The 11,982-nt window shown below is 43.1% G+C and overlaps 1 pseudogene across 1 annotated transcript; it reads left to right on the forward strand.

Moving 5' to 3' along the window:
• Positions 1–246: 246 nt before the first annotated feature.
• On the forward strand, positions 247–9,953 carry LOC309665234 (mediator of RNA polymerase II transcription subunit 25 pseudogene; annotated as a pseudogene). Its single transcript has 3 exons — positions 247–281; positions 2,551–2,746; positions 7,934–9,953. The product of its transcript is annotated as a mediator of RNA polymerase II transcription subunit 25 pseudogene (transcript).
• Positions 9,954–11,982: the final 2,029 nt, after the last annotated feature.

The following is an 11,982-nucleotide window of genomic DNA, read 5'->3' on the forward strand; positions in this document are numbered from 1 at the left end:
ACCACTGCGCCACCAGGGAAGCCCAAACATTAATGTTTAAAAATGTAAAGTTTCAAAACAAAAAAAACTTTTCTTAAACAAAAGAAAAAAATTTTTTAAAAAGAAATAAAAGAATGCAAATTTTACAGGCATGGACCTAGACCCAGATTCAACTACCAGCCTTGCCACTTACTTACTAGCTGTGTAACCTTGAGCAACTTACTAAACTGTTCCAGGCCTCAGTTTATTTATCTGTAAATGGGGAACATGTCATCATCTATCAAACAGATGGGAATTAAATGGTATTGTTACGTATAAAACACTCCGAACGGTGATTACAGTAAGCACTCTGTTTGTTATTATTATTATCATTAGCTGTGTGAGCTTTGCACAAGTAACTTACCCTCTCTGTGCTTTAGTTTCCTTATCTAGAAAATGGAAATAATAAAAATAAGACCTACCTTATAAGGTTATTATAATAGTATAGTCCCTTTCTAGTCCCTTTCAATCTCTTCTGTGCAATACACAAACTCTGAGCAGAGTGAAAGAAAATCATAATTTTAGTAGCCCTTGAATTCATTTTTTTCAGTTGTCATGTTTTAACTTATCTTTTTTCTTCCAGTTTTATTGTGATATAATTGACATACAGCACTGTAGAAATTTAAGGTGTGCAGTGTAACAATTTGACTTACATACATCATGAAATGATTATGGCAATAAATTTAGTGAACATCCATCATATCATATAGATACAAAATTAAAAAAATAGAAAAAGAATTTTTTTCTTGTGATGAGAACTCTTAAGATTTGCTCTCTTTATACCTTTCCTATACAACATACAGCAGAGTTCATTGTATTTCTCATGTTCTACATTACAGTCCTAGTACATCGCTTGAATTCTTTTTAAAGGAGACCTGTCTTCCTTTAGCAAAATTCTTTAATAATATCACTTGGGTGGAAAGTGAGACTGTCAGGGCATTAATAATAGTCAAGGGGGCACAAGAAAAGCTAAACCACTTGGGAATAGGAATGAATAGAAATGCTGAAGTGCAGACAGCCAAGTAAAGAGAAAAGCAGAAGGGAGGTTGAGAAATGCAATGAAATGGCTGAGGGTCTTTAGAGATCCAGAAGGTCTACTATTATCATTTTATTTTTGTTACATAAACGCCACCCATCTTCCGAAAGCAAGCAGTCTATTACCACCAACAAAAGCTTTGTGTAAGTGTGCATGCGTTTATGTGTGTGTGTATTAGTCATGGAGACGTGTTCAGTTCCATGTTTGTGAGTGGTGTAGGAGGGAGACTTCATGCCTGAGTGTGGCCGAGACGGACTAGTTGTTCACGAGCGTCCTTCATGTGTTCAATACATCTTTCCAGGGGCTTCCCTGGTGGCTCAGTGGTTGAGAATCTGCCTGCCGATGCAGGGGACACGGGTTCGAGCCCTGGTCTGGGAAGATCCCACATGCCGCGGAGCAGCTGGGCCCGTGAGCCACAACTAATGAGCCTGCGCGTCTGGAGCCTGTGCTCCACAACAAGAGAGGCCGCGATGGTGAGAGGCCCGCGCACCGCGATGAAGAGTGGCCCCCACTTGCCGCAACTAGAGAAAGCCCTCACACAGAAACGAAGACCCAACACAGCCAAAAGTAAATAAATAAATAAATAATAATTTAAAAAAAAAAGTCAAGCACAGATGGCTTCTTTAAAAAATAAATAAATAAATACATCTTTCCAAACAGGACTTCTGAGTTCTAGCTGAGGCTATGGATATACCCAGGTATATATATATATATATATATACCCAGCTGAAGTCTCCATTTCCTGTTCTCTTGCAACCAGGTGTGTACACATGAAAAGTTCTAGCCAATAAGACTGGAGAGAGATAGTGAGCGCTACCTCCTGGCCTTGATGATTACACCCCCAGCACACCATGGAAAAGACTGTGCGTTGACGCCAGGTCCTGGGTTTTGACACAGGTGCAATGACTTGTTTAGACGTCGGGCTGCCTCCCTCGAGGAGGAGTTGAGTGTGTCTGGCACCAGCAGGAAGCAGGTTGTAAACGTGATGCAGACTTTAAGTGGCCAGACTCTCCAGTGTCAATTTCATTACAAAACTAGGGTTCAGAGAGAACAGCGGACAAGAGAGCTATTCTCAGAGAGTAGAACCAGAGTCTGGCCTAAAAGTTACTCCACTGCCAGGGCAGGGAGCCTTCACATCTTGTCCTGCAGAAATTGATCAACGCTATGGACCACCGGGCGCCGGGTTTCCAATTTTTTTTCTTTTCCAAATAAGGATTTTTATAGCATTTGTCCTTGTCCTAGTCTACCATTTCGTACTGCATCTCTGGGAGGGACCACAGATAATGTGGGTTTTGTTTTGTACGTGTTGGGAAAGGCTGTCTCATGCACGCAGTCTTTGGGTCCCAACTCTGCTGCATCAGAATGGGCCTTGGGCCTGAAACACTTCCTACCAAGAGATAAAGGGCCCACACAGCCTGTGCCGGGCTTATCGCCCTGTGTGGGAATATCTTTCCTTGTTTCGTGCTCAATGAGTACTCTTTTGTCTCTGCTTAAAGCATCTGTGTCAAATGGCAGCTGGCCAACCCCACAGCTATGTCTGTCCTCTGCAGGGAAGGGACAAGATTCCTTGAACTGCAGCACCAAAAGAGTGCGTATAGGCCAATGGCCCTGTGTCACTGCCAGGAGCGAGCCACTGACCAGGGGACCGTGAGGCACACAACTGAAGCTAATCTTATTCTGTCTCCTTTCTGTGTAAGTAAAGCTTTATTTCATCCAGTGCGGTCTTCCTTGGCCACTTTGATACAAGACGCAATGGGAAGAAGTTTGGGCTTCTATTCCTGCTGGTTGGCACGGTGGTGACCTTTGCTCTGCTCCCTGCAGCTGGAGTCCTCCCCTGGGATTGGTAGCTGGTGCGTGGTACTCTGCTCCACAGTCGGTCATCAGGTCATGAGAAGCTATACCTAAACTTGATGGAAGAGGATGCAAAACAACTTGATATCCTACCTATTAAACTGGAGGAGGCGCCTCACTGGAGGAGGTGTGAGTACATTGTCTGCATTGGAAGAGAGGGGAGAATTAACATTTAGGGATCCAGAAGGATCAACAGTGACAGAGTGCTAACCATAGCAGTATCCATGCCCAACTTCTTATTTTAATTTTTATTGGAGTATAGTTGATATATAATGTTGTGTTAGTTTCAGGAGTATAGCAAAGTGAATCAGTTATACATAGACATATATCCACTCTTTTTCAGATTCTTTTCCCATATAGGCCATTACAGAGTATTGAGTAGAGTTCCCTGTGCTATACAGTAGGTCTTTATTAGTTATCTGTTTTATATATAGCAGTGTGTATATGTCCATCCCAAACTCCCAATTTATCCCTGCCCTCCCCTTCTACATAAGTTTGTTTTCTACATCTGTGACTCTATTTCTGCTTTGTAAACAAGTTCATGTGTACCATTTTTTTTAGATTCCACATATAAGTGATATCATATTATATTTGTCTTTGTCTGACTTACTTCACTCAGTATGACAATCTCTAGGTCCATCCATGTTGCTGCAAATGGCATTATTTTGTTCTTTTTATGGCTGAGTAATATTCCATTGTGTGTGTGTGTGTGTGTGTGTGTGTGTGTGTGTATATATATATATATATACTTATATATATATATACCATATCTTCTTTATCCATTCCTCTGTCAATGGACATTTAGGTTGTTTCCATGTCCTGGCTATTGTAAATAGTGCTGCAATGAATATTGGGGTGCATGTGTCTTCTTGAATTATGGTTTTCTCCAGATATATGCCCAGGAGTGGGACTGCTAGATCATATGGTAACCCTATTTTTAGTTTTCTAAGGAAACTCCATGATGTTTTCCATAGTGGCTGTACCAGTTTACATTCCCATCAACAGTGCAAGAGGGTTCCCTTTTCTCCACACCCTCTCCAGCATTTATTGTTTGTAGATTTTTTGATCATGACCATTCTGACTGGTGTGAGGTGATACCTCATTATAGTTTTGATTTTCATTTCTCTAATAATTAGTGGTGTTGTGCATCTTTTCATGTGCTTATTGACCATCTGTATGTCTTCTTTGGAGAAATGTCTATTTAGATCTTCTGCCCATTTTTTGATTGGGTTGTTTGTTTTTTTGATATTGAGCTGCATGAGCTGTTTACCTATTTTGGAGATTAATCCCTTGTCAGTCACTTCGTTTGCAAATATTTTCTCCCATTCTGTAGGTTGTCTTTTCGTTTTGTTTATGGTTTCCTTTGCTGTGCAAAAGCTTTTAAGTTTAATTAGGTCCCATTTGTTTATTTTTGTTTTTATTTACATCCATGCCTCCCTTCTTCCATAATGACAGCCATTACTGGACTCATGTCAGCCGCCAAAAGCTACACTTCTCAGCCTCCCTTGCAGCAAAGGGGGGCCATGAGATGTGAGCAGGATTGATACGTGCCACTTCCAGATCATTTTTCAGAAGAGTTAGGTATGCACTTCCCTGGCTGTTCTTGCCCCCTTCCCAAAAATGCTTGGAAGATGGTAAGAACTTCAGACACTGACCAGACCTAGACTCTGTATCTGTAGACAAGTGCTTCTCTATCTGTGGTGGAGGACAATCTCTCATGGAAGAATACTTTTGAAATATACTATAAAATTAAATCTCTAGAAAACATGAAATGAATAAAAAACGGAGACAATTTCCAAATGTTTTACTATTTGACTCCATAATATTGATAACAAAATTATATTTCAAAAAATGTAATAATAAACAACACAGGCATGTTATAAAACTAGGCACATTAAACATAACAAAAGACATGCAACACTTCTTCACTGAAAAGAATAAAATATTGCTGTAAGAAATTAAAGAAGACCTAAATAAATGGTGCAATATAATATGTTTTTGGATTGGAAAACTCAATATTATTAATTCTCCCCATGTTGATTTATAGATTCAATGCAATTCTGAACAAAATTCCTGCAGGCACTTTGGGTGAAATTGACAAGCTAATTGTTAAATTTGTAATGGAAATTCCTATAGACCTAGAACAGCAAAAGTCATTTTTAAAAAGAGTGAAGTTGGAGAAAACTATCTGATTTCATGATTTACAATAAAGCTACAATAATTAAGACAACGTGGTTTTGGTAAAAGAATCCACGTAAAGATGACTGGAACAGGAAAGTGACTCCAGAAGTAGAACCACTTATCTATGGTAAGTTTATTTTCCACAAACATGCCAAGGTAACTCAACAGAGAAGGGAAAGTCTTTTCTACAAATAGTGATGGAATGACCAGATATCTGAATTTTTAAAAACTGAACATTAATCCTTACCTCACACATCACAAAAATTAGAAGTGTATCATAAATCTAAATGAAAAAACAAAAATTGCAAAGCTTTTAGAAGAGAACATAAGTAGACAATCTTTAAAACCTTGAGGTAGGCAATGTTGTTTTAGGACACAAAAAACATAAACCATAAAAAAATGTCTTTCTTTACGATAGACATCATGAAGACAGTGGAAAGTCAAGCTGAGGAATGGGAGAAAACATTTACAATACATAGCTGACAAAGGATTTGTATCAGAATATAGAAAGAACTTTTTTTTAAAAAAATAAATACATTTATTTATTTATTTATGGCCGTGTTGGGTCTTCGTTTCTGTGCGAGGGCTTTCTCTAGTTGCGGCAAGTGGGGGCCACTCTTCATCGCGGTGCGCGGGCCTCTCACTATCGCGGCCTCTCTTGTTGCGGAGCACAGGCTCCAGACGCGCAGGCTCAGTAGTCGTGGCTCACGGGCCTAGTTGCTCCGCGGCATGTGGGATCTTCCCAGACCAGGGCTCGAACCCGTGTCCCCTGCATTGGCAGGCAGATTCTCAACCACTGCGCCACCAGGGAAGCCCTAGAAAGAACTCTTACAACTCAATAATAAAAAGGCAAATAACCCCATTTAAAAAAAGACTTGAGCAGATATGCAAATGGCTGATAAACACATGAAAATATGCTCAACATCATCAGTCATCAGAGAAATGCAAACTAAAACCACAGTGAAATAGAGCCATATACACATTAGAATGGCTACAAATTAAAAAGATCAACAATACCACTGATACGTGGCAACTAGAACTCTGGCACACTGCTGGTGAGAAAGAATGAAGGAAACATATCTCATTGACCCAATCTGGGACAATCTGAACATTAAAATAAAAAATGATTCAGTAACAGACAATAATGCATTAAGTAAAACAGGAATCATGAGACATACATAAGACATACATACATACATATATAAGAAAGGAAAACACCTTACAAGAGAATGTCAACTAATAAATGTAGAAGGAATAATGGAATTAGAAAATCTACATTTAGCAAGCAGTATAGTAATAACTGATTAAAGCAAAGAATTGCTAACAGATACTAAAACTAGTGGGAGAAATTTTGATGAAGAACAGGAAATGTATATAAAATACTAAGTACAAAATATTTATTAACGCTACAATAAAGAAATAATGAAGACATGATTCTAACCAAGTGAAAAATATTAAAGTTGTGTGCTTCCTACTTATAAAGCACAAAGAACACAGAATCACTTCTGTGATATTCCTGAAAATATTATATCATCTGAATGTAATCATGAGGAAACAGCAGACAAACCAAAACTAAGGGCTATTTACAAAGTAAGTTGCCTCTACTTTTCAAAATTGTCAAGACCAGAAAAGCCAAAGGAAGACTGAGGAATGGTTCCAGATTGAAAGAGACTAAAAAGATAACACAAGTAAAAGCAACATGTGATTTTGGATTAGATCCTGAACCTGTACAGGACGTCATTTTTGTTTTTTTTTTTAATCTATTTATTTGGCTACGTCGGGTCTTAGTTGCCCCACGCGGGCTTAGTTGCCCCACGGCAAGTGGGATCTTAGCTCCACAACCAGGAATCAAACCCACATCCCCTGCATTGGAAGGTGGATTCTTAACCACTGGACCACCAGAGAAGTCTCCTGCATGTGACATCGTTGGGACAATCAGTGACATTTGAATGGGCTCTGTGGATGTTAATTTCCTGATTGATGGCTGCCCTGTCGTTATGCAGGAGACTGCCCTTGCTTTTAGGAAACATTAAGAGGTAACAGTATCATGTCTGTAATTTATTCTCTAATGAATGACTCAGAAAAAAAAAAGATTATTATTGTTCCGGTTATTATGCTGAGTAGCTAATTACCCCAAAATTTAGTGGCATAGGACAACCAGTTATTATGCTCATGGATTCTATGGGTCAGGGATTCAGCACACAGCGTGGGAGGCTTGTCTCTGCTTGGTGATGTCTGGGACCTCAGCTGGAAGACGTGGCGCCTGGGGGCTAAATCATCGCTGTATTGTCTGGCGGTTGTTGCTGCTTGTTGGCTAAGCTGATGCTGGCGCTTCTGGCTAGAAAACCTATACGTGGCCTAACCACGTAGCCTGGGCTTCCTCACATAATGACAGCTGGGTTCTTAGGGTGTCTCAAGACAGATAACCAGGCAGAAGGTGTGTCCTTTTTATGACCTCATCTGAGAAGTCACCTAACCTCACTTGCGCCATACTCTCTCGGTTGCTGCAGACACACACCCATTCAGGTTCAGGAAGAGGGGATGTAGGCCACACTTCCTGATGAGGAGTGGCAAGGTTCTAAAAGAGCATATGGAGCAGTGACAGATTGTTCTGTCCATTTTTGGAAGGTATTATCTGCCATGCATGTACATAAAGAGAAAAAGAAAATGATAGTACAAATGTGATAGAATGTTAACCACTGGGAAATCTGCATGAAAAGTACACAGGAACGCTTTGCACTACTCTTACAACTTTCTATAGGTCTGAACTTATTATTTTTTGAAAGATAGAAAATAAGTAATAAAAATGTATTTCATTGGGCTAATAATGTTAAACTATGAATTTAGAACGGGCTTGGCGGCTGGGCCGGGGACCTCATAGCTGACGTGGTGTTTGTGATTGAGGGCACAGCCAACCTGGGGCCCTACTTCGAGGGGCTCCGCAAACACTACCTGCTCCTGGCCATCAACTATTTTAATGGTGGTCCTGCTGCCGAGACGGACTTTGGGGGACACTATGGGGGAACGCAGTACAGCCTCGTGGTGTTCAACACAGTGGACGGCGTTCCTGAGTCCTACATACAATATCACGCTCCCAGCAGCAGCGCCTATGGCTTTGTCATCTGGCTCAACGGCATGGAGTTCATGGGGTGGGGGGGGGGGGGGCGAGAGCTGCAGCCTCATGGCTGAAGGCCTCAGCAGGGCCCTGCAGCTGTTCGATGACTTCAAGAAGATGCCGGAGCAGATTGGCCAGACACACCGACTCTGCCTCCTTATCTGTAACTCGCCCCCCTACCTGCTGCGTGCTGTCGAGAGCACCGCATACTCTGGGTGCATGACGGAGACCCTCGTGCAGAAGGCTGGGGACTGAGGAACCTACTTCTCCACCGTGTTGCCCTGGAAGCTGCCTGCCCTGCAGCTTCTGGTCGAGACGGCGGCTCCTCCCGCCAGGCTGGAGCCACTGCAGCCACCAACAGACGTGAGTCAGGACCCGAGGCACATGGTGCTGGTGCAGGGGCTTGTGCTGCCCGTCGTGGGTGGCTCGGCCCCAGGCCCCCTCCAGCCAAAGCAGCCCGTGCCCCTGCCTCTAGATCCTCCCTCGGGTGCCCCGCTCTCGGCAGCCCCCCAGCAGCCTCTGCCCCTGTCCCCTCCGCAGTACCTGGTCCCCTGAGTGCAGCTCAGGTGGCTGCCCAGAGCGCAGTGCAGGCCGCCAAGAACCAGAAGGCTGGGCTGGGCCCTCGCTGTGCCCATCAACCCTCTTCAGCAAGCCGCTCCAGGAGTGGGTACCCCCCTGCAGCCAGGCACGGGCCCCCCGGTGCCCCCAAGCCACCTCCCCCTTCCCAGCCCAGCCTGGTCTCCCCTGTAGCCCCTGGCCCAGTCCTGGCCCCCCCTGTGCAGCCCAGGGCACTGCTCAGGGCAGGCACCGTTCTCCGGCCCAGCTCGGGGCCCTGGCCCTTGGTGGGCAGCAGTCAGTCTCCAACAAACTCCTGGCCTGGAGCGGGGTCCTCGAGTGGCAAGAGAAGCCCAAACCTGCCTCTGCGGCGCCAGCACCAAGCTGACTCGGTCACTGCCTTCTCAGGTCTACCTGAGTCACGGCGAGAACCTGAAAACAGGACAGCGCTGATCGCGCAGCTCACAGCCCAGCAGCTGCTGACCAACCTGCGCCCTTGGCTCTGGAGCTCAGGGATGGTCCATTCCCACTTCACCGACAAGGACCTGGACTCCCTCAGAGGTCTCTACCGCATCCTGGGCAGCGGCTTCGCTGGCCGCGTGCACGTCCCCGCCCGGCCCCCTGCGAGGTGCGTGTGCTCACGTTCCCGCACTCATTCAGGAAGGTCTTCATGGGCCTCATCCCCTGAGACCAGAGAAACTTTGTCAACGGCGTCCGGCAGGTCCTCACCAACCACAAGCCACTCCAGCAGCAGAAGCTGCAGCAGCAGCTCCGGCCGCCGCAGCCCCAGCCTCAGGGGACCGTGGGAGCCTCTGCAGCCACGGGGCAGCCCCAGCCCCGGGGTGCTGCCCAGGCCCCCCCCAGGCGCCCCACAAGGCCCTCCTGGAGCAGCCCCCTCCCGGACCCATCCATCGGCCCCAGAACCCTGGGGCCAACCCCCAACTGCGGGGCCTCCTCTTCAACCCGCCACCGCCCTAGACTGGGGTCCCCCCACCTCAGGCCTCTGTCCACCACCTCCAGCCACCAGGGGCCCCTGCACTGCTGTCCCCACCGCACCAGGGGCCCCTGGGCCTGCACGTGCCGCCCCTCCAGTCCTGGCCTGCGCAGCTTCCCCCGAGGGCTCCACTACCAGGTCAACATGACCTTCACCACACCTGTGTTCTCAGCATCCATCCTGCAATACACTCTGCTGAGTGAGACCATCATGCACTTGCAGGTGACAGCAAGGTCAAATTTCTATGAAAGTTTCTAAATGCTTACACAGTTTCAGAACCCACCTCGTCATGGACCACAGTGTGCGGACCACACATGGAGTAGCAACTGTATTTCTGGTGCTTTTGTTGAAATGGCTCAGCCTGTATCCCAATACTACCATTTCTGAATACTTTATATATCCTCATCTGATTTGAAATGTCATCTTATCATAAACCAAGTTCTCGTATATAGTTGGTCTTTTTCTAGGTCTCATATTTTATTCCATTAGCCTTCACTAGTGTCACATAGTTTTAATTACTGTAATATTTCCTTCTGAAAAGTTTCATAATCTTCTTCTTATAGGGCTATTCATTTCTTATTTAATTCATATTATTCCTGGATATTTGAGAAGGTGCTAGCAAATACTGAAAGCGTGAATGAATATGTCATCAAGGTCCAGCTCAAGCCTGAACTGAGACAATCATAGAATTCGGACTGGAGGATGCAGGGTCCCTGGCAGAAGTGGGTCATGTCAGAGTCCAAGGAGTCTCTTAGGATACACTCATCACAGGGAAAAAAAGAGAGGTGTGTAAGTTTGGGTCTGTGATGAGACCTTATCATCAAAGAGAAGGAGTACATTAAAATGTCTAAGTCCTAAAGAAAGAGAATGTAGTGAGTAAAAATGAAAACATCTGTTTATGTATATTAGACCTCTGGGAGAAGCAGATTCTCAACTGTATATATGTAAATAAGAAAGCAAAGGCCAGGGGAATTAAGTTCCCACATCCTGCAAGCTGCTTGGTGCTGCCAAAAAAAAAAAAAAAAAGCAAGAGCCAGGACATTTTTGAAATTAAAAAAAAAAGAACATTGAATTGTCCTACTAAATATTGCCACATATTATTGAAATCACAAAAATTAAAATATTTTGGTATTGAGACATGAATGAATAAACAGAACAGAATAGAAAGTCCAGACATTAACCAAAATATATATGGGAATTTAGTATGTGATAAAGGTAAATCTCATATCAGTAAATGGTATTCAGACAACTAAGAAGAGATTTGGAAAGGGAAAAGTTGTACAAAAAGCTCACACTGTACACCAGATTAAATTCCAAATGGATCAAATATTTACATGTAAAAAAATAAAAATATAAAAGAAAACATGGGTAAATTCTTTTAAAACTTTAGAGCAGGGAAGATTTTTTTCTAAGGAAAACTCAAAATTCAGAAGCCGTAAAAGAAAAGATTGATAAATTGACTACATAAATATTTTAAACTCTTCAATTAAAAATATAAACATCAAAGTCAAAAGAAAAATGGGCATTTGGGGGAAAAAATAGAAACTTTTTCCACCGGAAAAAAGGTAAAAGAACATAGAATTCAGTAAGTAAAAGCTAATAGCCCAATAGAAAAATGGACATAATTAGATAGTTTATAGAAATATGGGTGGCTCTTAACCCATAAAAATGTTTAATCTCACTTATAATAAAGGAAATATGAATTTAAACTATACTGAATGCCATGTTCAACCTACGACTAACAAAAATCCATGTTTGACAGCACATTCTTATGGCAAGAATGTGGGAAACCAGTATGTTCACAAATTGCTGGTGGAAATGCAAACAGATTCAACTCTCATGATCATCAATCAGAAATATCACAATTATAAATGTATTCACCCTTTGCCTCAGCACTTCCACTTCTGGAAATTTACCCTACAGATATAACTACATTCTTTTTTTTTTTTTTCTTTTTTTTTGGCTGCGTGGCTTGCGGGATCTTAGTTTCCTGCCCAGTGATCAAACCCCGCCCAGAGTGAAAGCTCCGAATCCTAACCACTGGACTGCCAGGGAATTCCCTACACTCTTAAGAAATTACATACGTACAAAATTATTCATTGCAAGATTATTTGTAATAGCAAAAGACTGAAAATAACCCAAGTGTCCATCAGTAGAGTATGGTAAATAACTTATGGTAACTTATTATGGAATTTTGTGTGGCATTTTTCACAAAAGTTGCTATGTACTGCT

This window comes from Balaenoptera physalus (assembly GCF_965194825.1).
Source record: "Balaenoptera physalus genome assembly, chromosome: 7".
Lineage (NCBI taxonomy): Eukaryota > Metazoa > Chordata > Mammalia > Artiodactyla > Balaenopteridae > Balaenoptera > Balaenoptera physalus.